General features: G+C 39.8%; 1 pseudogene; it reads right to left on the reverse strand.

Annotated features, from left to right (window-relative positions):
• Positions 1 to 744: 744 nt before the first annotated feature.
• LOC121240411 lies at positions 745 to 3166 on the reverse strand (annotated as a pseudogene).
• Positions 3167 to 11469: the final 8303 nt, after the last annotated feature.

The following is an 11469-nucleotide window of genomic DNA, read 5'->3' on the forward strand; positions in this document are numbered from 1 at the left end:
AATCATATATATGAACAGCATCATCCTTGCGTCAAATTTACTTGAACTCTTAGCACACTTCCAACTAATAACCCATGTCATATCATATTTTTGAGGCTAGCGAGGCCATGGTTGCACGCACGTTGGCATTGCTGCCCGTGCCATGACCTGCCAAGCTCTACTCTATTGGGATCAGCGTCTTCACTTTGCATGTTTCCACCCCATGAAAACCAAAAGCCCACTCCATCATTGATCCTCGTTGCGGCAGTTTAGCCTGGTTAGGCACTGGCCTTTGCCGACCCCGACAAAGCAGGCTTTCCGGGGCGAGCGTGCGCGCACGAGAAAGATGGAAGCAGGGGCGGAGGAACTGCAGGGCTTTGGCGTACTAGCACGAGAGGAAAGGTAATATTGGGAGGAATTGAAATGCCTTAATTTTAGGCTTTGTGTCATAGCCATGTGTCCCCGTTATTTTTTGTGGTAAGTGCTAAGCCACTGCTCTAAAATTTAAGCGAATATATAACAACAGGTATAACATCTTCTCATTCAGAAATCCACAACTATTTCACATGTTGTGCACAGATATAACTTCACTTCGGGCTTCAAAGTCTACCTGTTGTCACATCAGGTGAGACAATTTCCACGACAGAAAGTTAGCACTTATTACACAAAGAAACAAAAACAAGAACAACGTACGTGAATTTTATTTTCACTTTCATTGTAGATATCGAACCAACCCAATCACGAGGCATATATATAATATATAGCTTACAACTTCTTCACCAAGAGATCTACTCCATTTTCAGGTTCTAAGACCATCCTAAGAGTAGGTGCATGGCTTTACTTTGGGGAGAGGGAGAAAGAGAAATTGGAGAGAAGTAGTGCTATCAGTATCTTGAGTTCGACCATGACCAAGTGCTGCCCAACACACACGCGGGGCCCAAATCCAAATGGCATGTATAAGTGCGGATGACTACAAGCACCATTAACTCCATTTGCAAATCTAGCTGGGTTGAACTTTAAGGAATCTGGTCCCCATATTTCTGGATCAGTATGCGATGTCAACAACACTGTCCAAATGTTGACACCCTTTGGGATATTAATGTCCCCCAATTTCATGTCCTTCAAGGCCTCCCTAGTCATCACGGAGACGGGTGGATAAAGACGCAAAGATTCATGTATTACCATCATTAGCTGCATATCCATATTGAATTCAGTTTGTGCTTAGAAATGCATTCTTTACTCTTTGTGCTAATAGATTCAGATACGGTTTGCACAAGGAGTAATTATTATAAGTAATCTCAAAATACATACGCATAGTACCTATTCCATATCATAGGATGTTATGTTAATTCAAATTTATATGATTACCTGTTTCATCTTACGAAGCATATCAGCATCAGGTGTACAACCTTGGCAGATGTCGAGAACCTCAGCACGGACACGGTCTTGCCATTCTTGATTTGAAGCTAAGAGCATGAGGCACCATGCGGCAGAAACTGCAGTGGTCTCGTACCCAGCCATATGTTCTTGCAGTTGTCAACAATGAAACTTTCGGCAGCCTCCTTGCTCAGGTTACTATTCTTAGCGCCCTCAAGAACCATATGAAGAAAATCCTTCTCATGATCAGAGGCTTTTTGTCTCTTCTTGACTATCTCTAGTATCAAACTGCGGACTTCCTTTTGTAACCTCCATCCTTCCCTATTGCTTCTCGTGGGAAGGTACCTGTAACATGCATGTAAAGTGAATGTCCAAGTTGTTGCTTTAAAGGGCTTTGTAAGCAATGATATAATTTTAGAAATAACATCATTTATTTTTAGTAAATTTGAGAACCGTCCTTTTTTTGGATAAAATAAAAGAAAGAACTCATGAAAGAATCCTCGCACCTTAAGCCAGGTATCCCAAGAGACAAATCTTTCAAGGACATGACTCCTAGTAGAGCTCTTAGTTTTAGGAAAATCTCTTCTCCCTGTGCATAGTTGCTTTCAAAACAGACTCTTGAGATCACATCACCAGAGAAACTTCTCAGGTCATCGTCGATGTGTATGTCTGCAGTTCCACCCTCAGTCTCAATCCTACTCTTCCATGAGTTTAGCAGTGGGGTGGTCGACTCAGTAATTATGTTTATCATTCCCTACATGGGTTTAAGATCACAATCTACTTGTGCGTATCTCTATTGAAAATTGCTAGATTTACAAAGAAATCTTATAAAACTAAGTTAATTACATGATGGTTTATAAACTTATTTTACAACAATATTATTTAATGTTTGCTAAAATGATCATACCTTGACCTTCTCCATGTAAAACTCAGGAGCAAAGATTTTGCTCTGCCTGGTCCATACGGCCCCATTTGAAGTGATAATGCCCTGACCTAGCAAAGGACCAAGCTCTTTTTGCTGTTCCAATGGTTTCCCAAAGTCCAAGGATGTGCATGTGGTTATCTCTCTCAAAATGCCAGGTTCGTTTATGAATATTTTTGGTGAGGTACCCAGAGAAAACACAAATAAATCACCTGCTTAAACATAAAACATACAGCAAATAAAAGATCTAGCTAGCTTACTTCTGCATGTTTGACAACCATTAAGTGTTGAGGGATTTTCTCCTCACTTTCATAGCTTCAATTCCATCCTTTCTGGACCACCCACGAGGCCAGACATGAATTCACAAAGTCTTTTTTTTTTTTTTTTATAAATATTAATTTCATCTTCAATATATATATTTTTAAATATTTATCATACAGTGCTTTCTTTATCCAAATCTATCAAATCGTAATTTTCACAAAAACTTATAAAATTTAATCTCAATGATCAATCTTCTTTCATAACATGATGAGATCAAACTCATGAGAATTTGAGATAAATATATAGGATATTGCAAGGTGATGGATACACACCATATTGTTTCCTCCATTGCTCAAAGAATGGAAAGATGAGAGCAGCACAGTTGTGGGAGACCGGGATTTCTCCGGCAGGAGCTTTAACTTTGGTGGATCGGGCCTTCATTATCTCCCAAATATTTCCGAGTAGCAAAGTCGGCGGTGGTCCAGTGATGCCTTGCTTTCTCAGTGCAGATCGAAGCCTGTCAGGCTTCAGCACCAGTTCATTATACAGGCGTACCAACAGTCGGGCGAAAGCAAGAAATGCAACGGCAATGAATATCTTTGCTGCATCAAACTTGATCTCCTCCATGGCCCTAGCTAGTCTTCTTTGTCTTTCACCGTTCACGTAGAAATGAGCTTGGTTCATGACTTGGTTTGTTTCCCCCATACGTACAAATTTATATACTGAGTTTGGTCAAACTTGAGGGTAGTTAATTGGAACGAATTATTGTATTAGATTTTAAATTAATTTATCTGTTCCATTCTTTAAACTAAGAGAAAATAGACATAGTTTTGAATAATGGTGGTGCATCTACACCGTCCACTACTCACTGATCTACATATATAAGAATATTAAATGCAATAATATCTATAAATATGATGTGTCTGTTCTTTCTCGAAAAAGAAATAGATCATTCAATTACATACACATAGCAAGATTTCTATTCTATTAAGAATTAATTATCTACCAATAATAGTTTGGTCTCCCACATAATTTTCTAACTGGCTCACTTTTCAAATAGTCGCCCACCTTAATTACCAAAGAGGCCATGTATTATTGGTTTGTCTATATTTTTATGTTATAAGTATAGTTGTCAATGCTAACAACTTAAGTCATGTCATGACAGCTCATGTGAGATAGCCTGCAGTTGCATGAATTTTTAAATGGATTGCGATCTACATAATCATTTGTTCTAAAAGTTAAAAAAAATGTAGATTATTATATGAAATACTTAATTAATTGGAGTTGAAGTGTAGAGTCCGGAACAATGGAACTTCTAGAAATTCATCACCCTCTCTCTCTCTCTCTCATCTAAAAAATAAGAGTTTTATTATGTATAAGCAAGTTTGCGTACCAATCGGTATATTAATATTGTTATCTTTATATTCTAAATTTAAATTAGCATTGTTTTCAATAAAATCTACTTTCTGACCAATCATATTGAATGAATGCACGTATCAATGCACAGAATCGTTAACAATTATATTTTTCTAAAAAATAAACACATATTTTTGCCTTGCCGCGTACTGCATAGTACTCCATGTAAATCTACTCTATATATCACAACTTATTTTCCGCTACTTCATTCATCCTTAGTTCCCACAAAATTATAACATTCTAGAGTTATCTTGGGAGAGTACTACTGCTACGTCTACAAAATAATTATACAAAATAAATTCACATATTGACGTCATTTCATTTGATTTATTAAATCTATTTTACAATAAAAGTAACTTTACAATTTGATGAACGATATTAATTCATATCAGTTTGTAAATTTATTTTTGTATAATCCGTTTATCTCTATAGTATTTCCCTTTTGAGAGTACTAAAATTACAATTCCCAAAGATTCTTTGGTGCGGCATTAGAATTTAGAATACTCCATATTGTTGGTCAACCGAGATTCGAAATCTCTGGTTGAAAAGTATGTATGAATAAAGAACAAACTTGCGTTAAGTACCATAAAATTAAATTTTGTTTTCTGTCCTCGATCTCAGTTTAAAGTTTGAGTTTGAATAGAAACTAATAGCTTGTTTGGATACTTAGAATATTTCATAATAGTATTTGTGAATAGTAGTAAAATTAAGTATGGGTGAGAGGTTGTATCTAACAAATAATATTAAAGGGATCACCAAAGTCAGGGGGATTGAATATTTGAACAATGAAAATGCATCAAGATCTGACTTCTGTTGATCACCAATGAGCTTATTGTATTAATAGACGTTTTAAATTCTCAAACAAAAAACAAATAAGTTTAACGTACGTACGCCATCATTTATCTAATTTTTTTTATTCATTTTAAGGTATTTAAAAATGTGCATTAAAAATTTTAGAAAAAAAAAAAGAAGTAATTAAGAACTCAACATGCAATATGCATGGTGAGACATTAATTAATATGAATATATAGTGGGTCGAACCTTCATGATTCATCAATCAATTAAGTACGTAATTACTCTCTATCGTGTCAAAGTAACTTTTAATCGTATCAGTTATGGCATAAAAAAACTACTTAAAAATGAACTATATCGATAGATGAAGCATAGCATTGCTCTCAACGAATCGTGAACTATAATCACTGCTGAGTTAATTTTTATTTACTATAACGCAAATATGATCAGGATCCACATGATCAAGCATGCATGCAGCATGTATTATATATGTTCATGAGTAATATTATTGTTGATAAATATTTAATTACACATAGATTTTTTAAAAATAAACTTACAAATAAGGTATCGGGATTTGGAATCACATGAAGTATGTCAATACTGTTGTGAAAAATAATGACAATAAAGTAAATTTAAACACAGAAAAACAAGCAATCACACACGACACAGCATTTACATGGGTAGACAAATTGCTTACGTCCACGGGAGCTGCAGAGGATTTTTATTACTTAAGGAATCACAATACAATATGTGTTGGACGGCTACTGTTCACTCAGATACAGTACAAGCCATAAAATATCATATATATATATATATGTTATGCGGTAGAAACCCTAAATCCAGCAGAATTAGTGATGTTCGCTCGAGCAGCGTGTCGAGCCCGCATCGCGCGAACCTGTTTCCCGCAACTACTCAAGCCATATGTCGAGCGACTCTTCAAGTGAAGCTCTCTGACTTCCCTTCGCTCGAGCTGTGTGTCGAGCAGTATCGAGCGAAACTCTCTGACTTGCCTTTGCTCGAGCGGTCTGTCGAGCTATCTTTGAGCGAAGCTCTCTGACTTGTATTCGCTCGAGCGGCTAGACGCTCCGCTCGAGCGCCATGGACCAGACTCCAAATACTCAACAATTCTCCCACTTGGAGACTGGTACACCCACAGTATCGCCCTCTGCCTCAAACATGATATCCTCCACCTCTGCAACTCATAGCTCCTGTCTTCATGCAAGAAGACCAACTGAAGTTGTGCACAACCTCAGTTTCTCAAGTGTAACACCCTTTGTCAACATATCAGCAAAGTTCTTACTTCCACAAATTTTCTCAAGTAGCAACTGTTCATCATCTAACAATGATCGTATAAAGTGATATCTGATCTGAATGTGCTTAGTCCTAGAATGAAATGCTGGGTTCTTGGCTAGGAATATGGCACTCTGACTGTCACTGTAGAGAGTGCCATTCTGATTCTTTTTACCCAATTCCTCCAAGAAGCCCTATATCCAAACTATCTCATTTGCAGCTTCTGAAACTGCAATATGCTCAGCTTCTGTAGTAGACAAAGAAACTATCTTCTATAGATTGGAACCCCATGAAACTGCAGTACCACCCAGAGTGTAAACAAACCCTGTGGTACTTTTTCTACTATCAGTATCTCCAGCTAAATCAGCATCAACATAGCCTTGCACCTCTAAGCCCTCTCCTGAGAAACACAAGCACGTTTCTGAGGAGCCTTTTAGGTACCTCAAAATCCACTTCACTGCTTCCCAATGTTGTTTTCAGGATTACTCATGTATGTACTCACAACTCCCACTGCATGGGCAATATCTGGTCTAGTACAAACCATAGCATACATAAGTGAACCAATAGCTGAGGCATAAGAAACCTTACTCATATAGTCTTGTTCCTCTTCTGACTTTGGTGCCTGATCTTTACTGAGTCTGAAGTGACTACCCAAGGGTGTACCAACTGACTTGGCCTTGTCCATATTGAACCGGTTGAGTACCTTTTTCACATACTCAGCTTGTGAGAGTCTCAACGTGTCTCTGACTCTGTCTCCGACAATTCTCATGCCAAGGATTTGCTTCGCAGCTCCTAAATCTTTCATTGCAAAATGCTCTGACATCTGCTTCTTCAGATTATTGATCTCATCAATATTTGCCCCTGCAATAAGCATGTCATCAACATATAGCAACAAAATAATGTAAGAATTTTCAAACTGCCTGACATAGCAGCAGTGATCTGCCTGACATCTAATATACCCTGCACTGCACATAAAACTGTCAAACTTCTTATACCACTGTCTAGGAGCTTGTTTCAAGCCATACAAGCTCTTCTTCAGTCTGCAAACTGAACCTTCATTTCCCTATACCACAAACCCCTCAGGTTGGTGCATGTAGATGTCTTCTTCAAGATCTTCATGATGAAAAGCTGTCTTCACATCTAGCTGCTCAAGAAATAGATCTTCAGTAGCAACCATAGCTAAAACTAACCTGATGGTTGTGATCATTACCACAGGTGAAAAAATCTCAGAGTAATGAATGCCATGTTTCTGCTGAAAGCCTTTTACAACAAGTCTGGCCTTGTATCTCTTACTGCCATCATGCTCAGTTTTCACCCGGTACACCCACTTGTTATGTAAAGCCTTCTTCCCTGATGGAAGTTCTGTCAACTCCCATGTCTGATTTCCTAATAAGGAATCCATCTCATCCTTCATAGCCAACTCCCACTTGCTAGAATTTTCATCTTGTAAGGTTTCTTGGTAACTCTGCGGTTCTCCACTGAAAAAGCAGTGGTTCTACCAATCACTACACCTAGAGGGGGGGTGAATAGGTGTATTCCAATTTTGATCGTCTTTTCAATATTAGAAACAAATAAACAGTTAATCAATGGACACAAACAATTAACACAATGATTTTGGTCACGAAGTGGAAACTCATTTGAAGAACTTCTTCAAATTCTAAAACCACTCCGGGTGTAAGGCACCACCTAAAATCCACTATAGAAAAAGTTTATTACAACCAATTTAGAGACACTCACAAAACCTTTGTAGTTCCTAAACCTGGCTTGCAACATCACGAATGACCCACTCGATCTCTACACGCATGTAATGTCGGAACTCCGACCTTCTATAGCTTTCCACGAGAACCTCTCGATCTCTGCATCACAGCAGCTCCGGAAACCTTCCGGCCAACAACACGTCCATTTCAATGGACTTTGAATGAGATTTTATCTTGAGTGTGGTGTGGTGGATATGTGTTTGGCTAAGAGAGATTCACAAGGTGAGGAATAGGTTTCTCTCTTTGGCTTTTGAAACACTTAGAGTTTTTCTCTCTTTTTCCACACCTTAGAACAGAAATGATCTGTTCTATTTATAGTTCAAGCAAGTCACGGCGCTCAAAACATGAATCTTTAGGTTGTCTTGAACATTGGCTCGAGCGAGGTGTCGAGCGAATGTCGAGCGCACGTTATCTTCCTGAAACCGCTCGAGCGAGGTGTCGAGCGAAGGTCAAGCGAAGGTCTCTGGATGAGTTCAGCTCGCGCGCACCATCGAGCGCACATCGAGCGAACCATTCTGGATGAGTTCTGCTCGAGCGCTAAGTCGAGCGCACATCGAGCGAGCCACTCTGGATGAGTTCCGCTCGAGCGCTGGGTCGAGCGGACATCGAGCGAGCCACTCTGGATGGGTTCTGCTCGAGCGTTACGTCAAGCTCACCTCGAGCGAACCACTCTGCCTGGGTTCCGCTCGAGCGCTTAGTCAAGCGCACATCGAGCGAACCACTCTGCCTGGTTCCGCTCGAGCGCCAGGTCGAGCGCCCATCGAGCGAACCTCTCTGGAAGGTTCCGCTCGAGCGCCAGTCGAGCCATGTTGAGCACACTTCAATCTTTTTCATGAACACACTTGTTACAACTCAACTTTACATAGGTTTTCACAAGAATATGCCAATTAACTCATTTTTCCCTCAACAATCTCCCCCTTTGGCATTTCTGTGACAAAACCTCTAACCTATACATAGGACCTAATCCTAACACACCCAAATCAGGATTCCCATTTTTCAGGCAAAAAGTCTTGAGCACATTGAGATATTTCTGCAAACACTTAGCAAACGGTTAAACGTACCAATAACGATATGCAAGAAATAATCATAAGCATAAACATCTGTAGCACAGTTTTCAGAAAAGACTTTTCATTAAGACTTAATTCAGACATTGTTTTCAATTTAGACAAACAATATTAGCAAGAGCAGCATGTGATACAAATAAAAATAGCTGCTCCTACATCTTTCTTGCTACTCCCCCTAAATCTCTATACCACTCCCCCTTAATCTATACTCCCCCTTTTTGTCACAAACGCCAAGGGTCTCAAGTATCACCATCAGGCTGACTTCCATCATCATCAAAGCGCTCCTCTATATCGTTGAAGCGTTGAGTCACAAGCTGCTGCAGGTTGTTAACTTTAGCATCAAGGCTATCAAATCGTGCATCAAATCGGGCTTCAAGACGGGCAAGATACTCAATGACCCGCTGAAGGCTGGGTTCGGTCAAACCAGGTGCCGAGCTATGAGGCTGTGAGCTTGAAGGCTGAGAGGTCGATGGCTGAGACGTGGATGGCTGGGAGGAGGATGCAGGAGGATGCTCAACATTCAGTGGGTGAGGGGTAATGTGAGCACGACTCAGCTGCATGGTCCTACGCCCAATAGGAGCCTTAAGAGGAACTCTAGGCTCATTAGGAAGAAGCATAACAGCTTGAGAGAGGGCTATCCTAGTGATTAGGCAGGCGAGAGGCAAGCCAGTCCGTAATTTCGGGGAATTAAATGCCTCAAGCATAACCCGACAGAGATGACTCCCCAGATCAATGGAGACATCATTGATCAATGCATACAAAAAAATGGCGCGGTCAGGACCGACATCACTTTGATGACCAGTAGGATATAGGTTTGTAAGGACTATCCTACTGAGAATGAGAAACTCGGGTGTAAAACGTGAGGTGAGAATGGGTGATTTACCATCCCAACTCGAAAATGGACCGATTAAACATTCAACAATGACAGTCGGACTGGGAGGAGAAGTCCGTGTATATGGATATGTGGGGTTTGCCACTCGCGGGGCATTTAGCAACTCCGCAACCATGCCCGGAGTCACCCGGAAGACAATGTTCCGGAGACTGACTTCAAAAGAGCCATCATCAGAGATGGCAGCAATATTGGAGTAAAACTCCTTAACCAACTCCACAGAAGGAGTGGGATGACCAATGGTCAAAGCCAGCCACTGGCGAGACTCAAAAATGCGGGGAATAACAGTCTCAGAAAGCTCACCAAGGAGAACTTCCCGCTCGACAATAGGAGAACGGGTAGAAAAATTTTGAGTGTAAAGTTCTCTTGCACGAGGATTGCGGAAATGTGCTTAAGCGGGGGCTGGAGGATTTTGGCGTGAACGAACTCTTCGAGACATGACAGAAGCTGGACAAAATCAGTGACCGTTAGACAAGGCTAAAGGTAATGTGAAATGCCCAATGCTTGATGAATGCACATGCCTAATTTTGAACCAAGCCAAACTTAGGTAAAAAAAAATTTTTAAAACAAGTCATGAATGTTGTCAAAAACCATTTTACAATGCACAATGCACATGCCCAAAAACACAATTGAACAACCCATTTGGCATTTTGAGCACTTCAAGTGCAACTAAGCCAAAGTTGGGTTTTAAACCCAATGGAGGTCCCAAGCCTCAATGCCAAACACTATCCCTACACTTAGAATAGACAAAAATGACCATGGGAACAAGGCAATACCAAAGCATGATGAAAATAGGAAATCAAACTTCATTGAAGCAATTCATCGAGCACTTGGAGTGCATCCAAGTACACACAAAATGAAAAAACCCCTTGGGGGTTCTAAGAACCTCCTAAATACAAAGAGAATAGGAATGGACAACCAAGAGGTCCATTCAAACACCAAACAAACCAACCAATGTGTGACATTTCGGAATCTCCAAATCTAAAGCCCTAATTTCCGAAATGTATATGCATGGAGATGTATGTTGTAAAATGAAAAAAAATGTCCAAAAATGATTGAGAAGAGGGAGAAATAAGAGACTTACCGTGATTGAAGCAAGATTTTGGGAGAAAAAGAAGGAAACCACACGGAGAGAAGAGGAGAGGTTATCGCACGGCTGGGGAGAGGAAACGGTGCAGGGGGGGGAATACGGGCTGGGGAAAAAGAAAAGGGAGGGGGCGGTTTTAAAACACGTTCGCTCGAGCGGAGTTTAAGTTCGCTCGAGCGGATGCCCAGAAATTCCTCTTTTCTTGCAGAAAGTCAGTGTGATCCAACTATTAATGAAGTTAATTTTTAAATCATTCACACACACATCAAATGTAGAAAGGCATCATGTCCTTATAAAACACGCAGGTAATAGACACAAAGTATCACAAGTAATAAAGACAGCCGTGTTAACAAATTCCTTGCTTACTCAAGAAATTTCAACCAAAGGTGTGAGTGGGGTTGGGCTGTACAAGAAACCACAAGTGTTTGAGAAACTCTTCCAAGATGCAGAAAGTCAAACCCAATGCTGCTAGAACCTAGATGCTTCTGTTTGATTATCTGTATCAATGTTAAGATACTTGTTTACCCTTTTTTTTTTTTTTTTTTTTTTTTTTTATAAATATATATATGCAACAACAGCCCTTTTTTTTTTTTTTTTTTTTTTTTTCAATGACATACAATATCATCTTCTTTTCT

Source organism: Juglans microcarpa x Juglans regia, chromosome 7S (assembly GCF_004785595.1).
Source record: "Juglans microcarpa x Juglans regia isolate MS1-56 chromosome 7S, Jm3101_v1.0, whole genome shotgun sequence".
In the NCBI taxonomy this organism is placed as follows: Eukaryota; Viridiplantae; Streptophyta; class Magnoliopsida; order Fagales; family Juglandaceae; genus Juglans; species Juglans microcarpa x Juglans regia.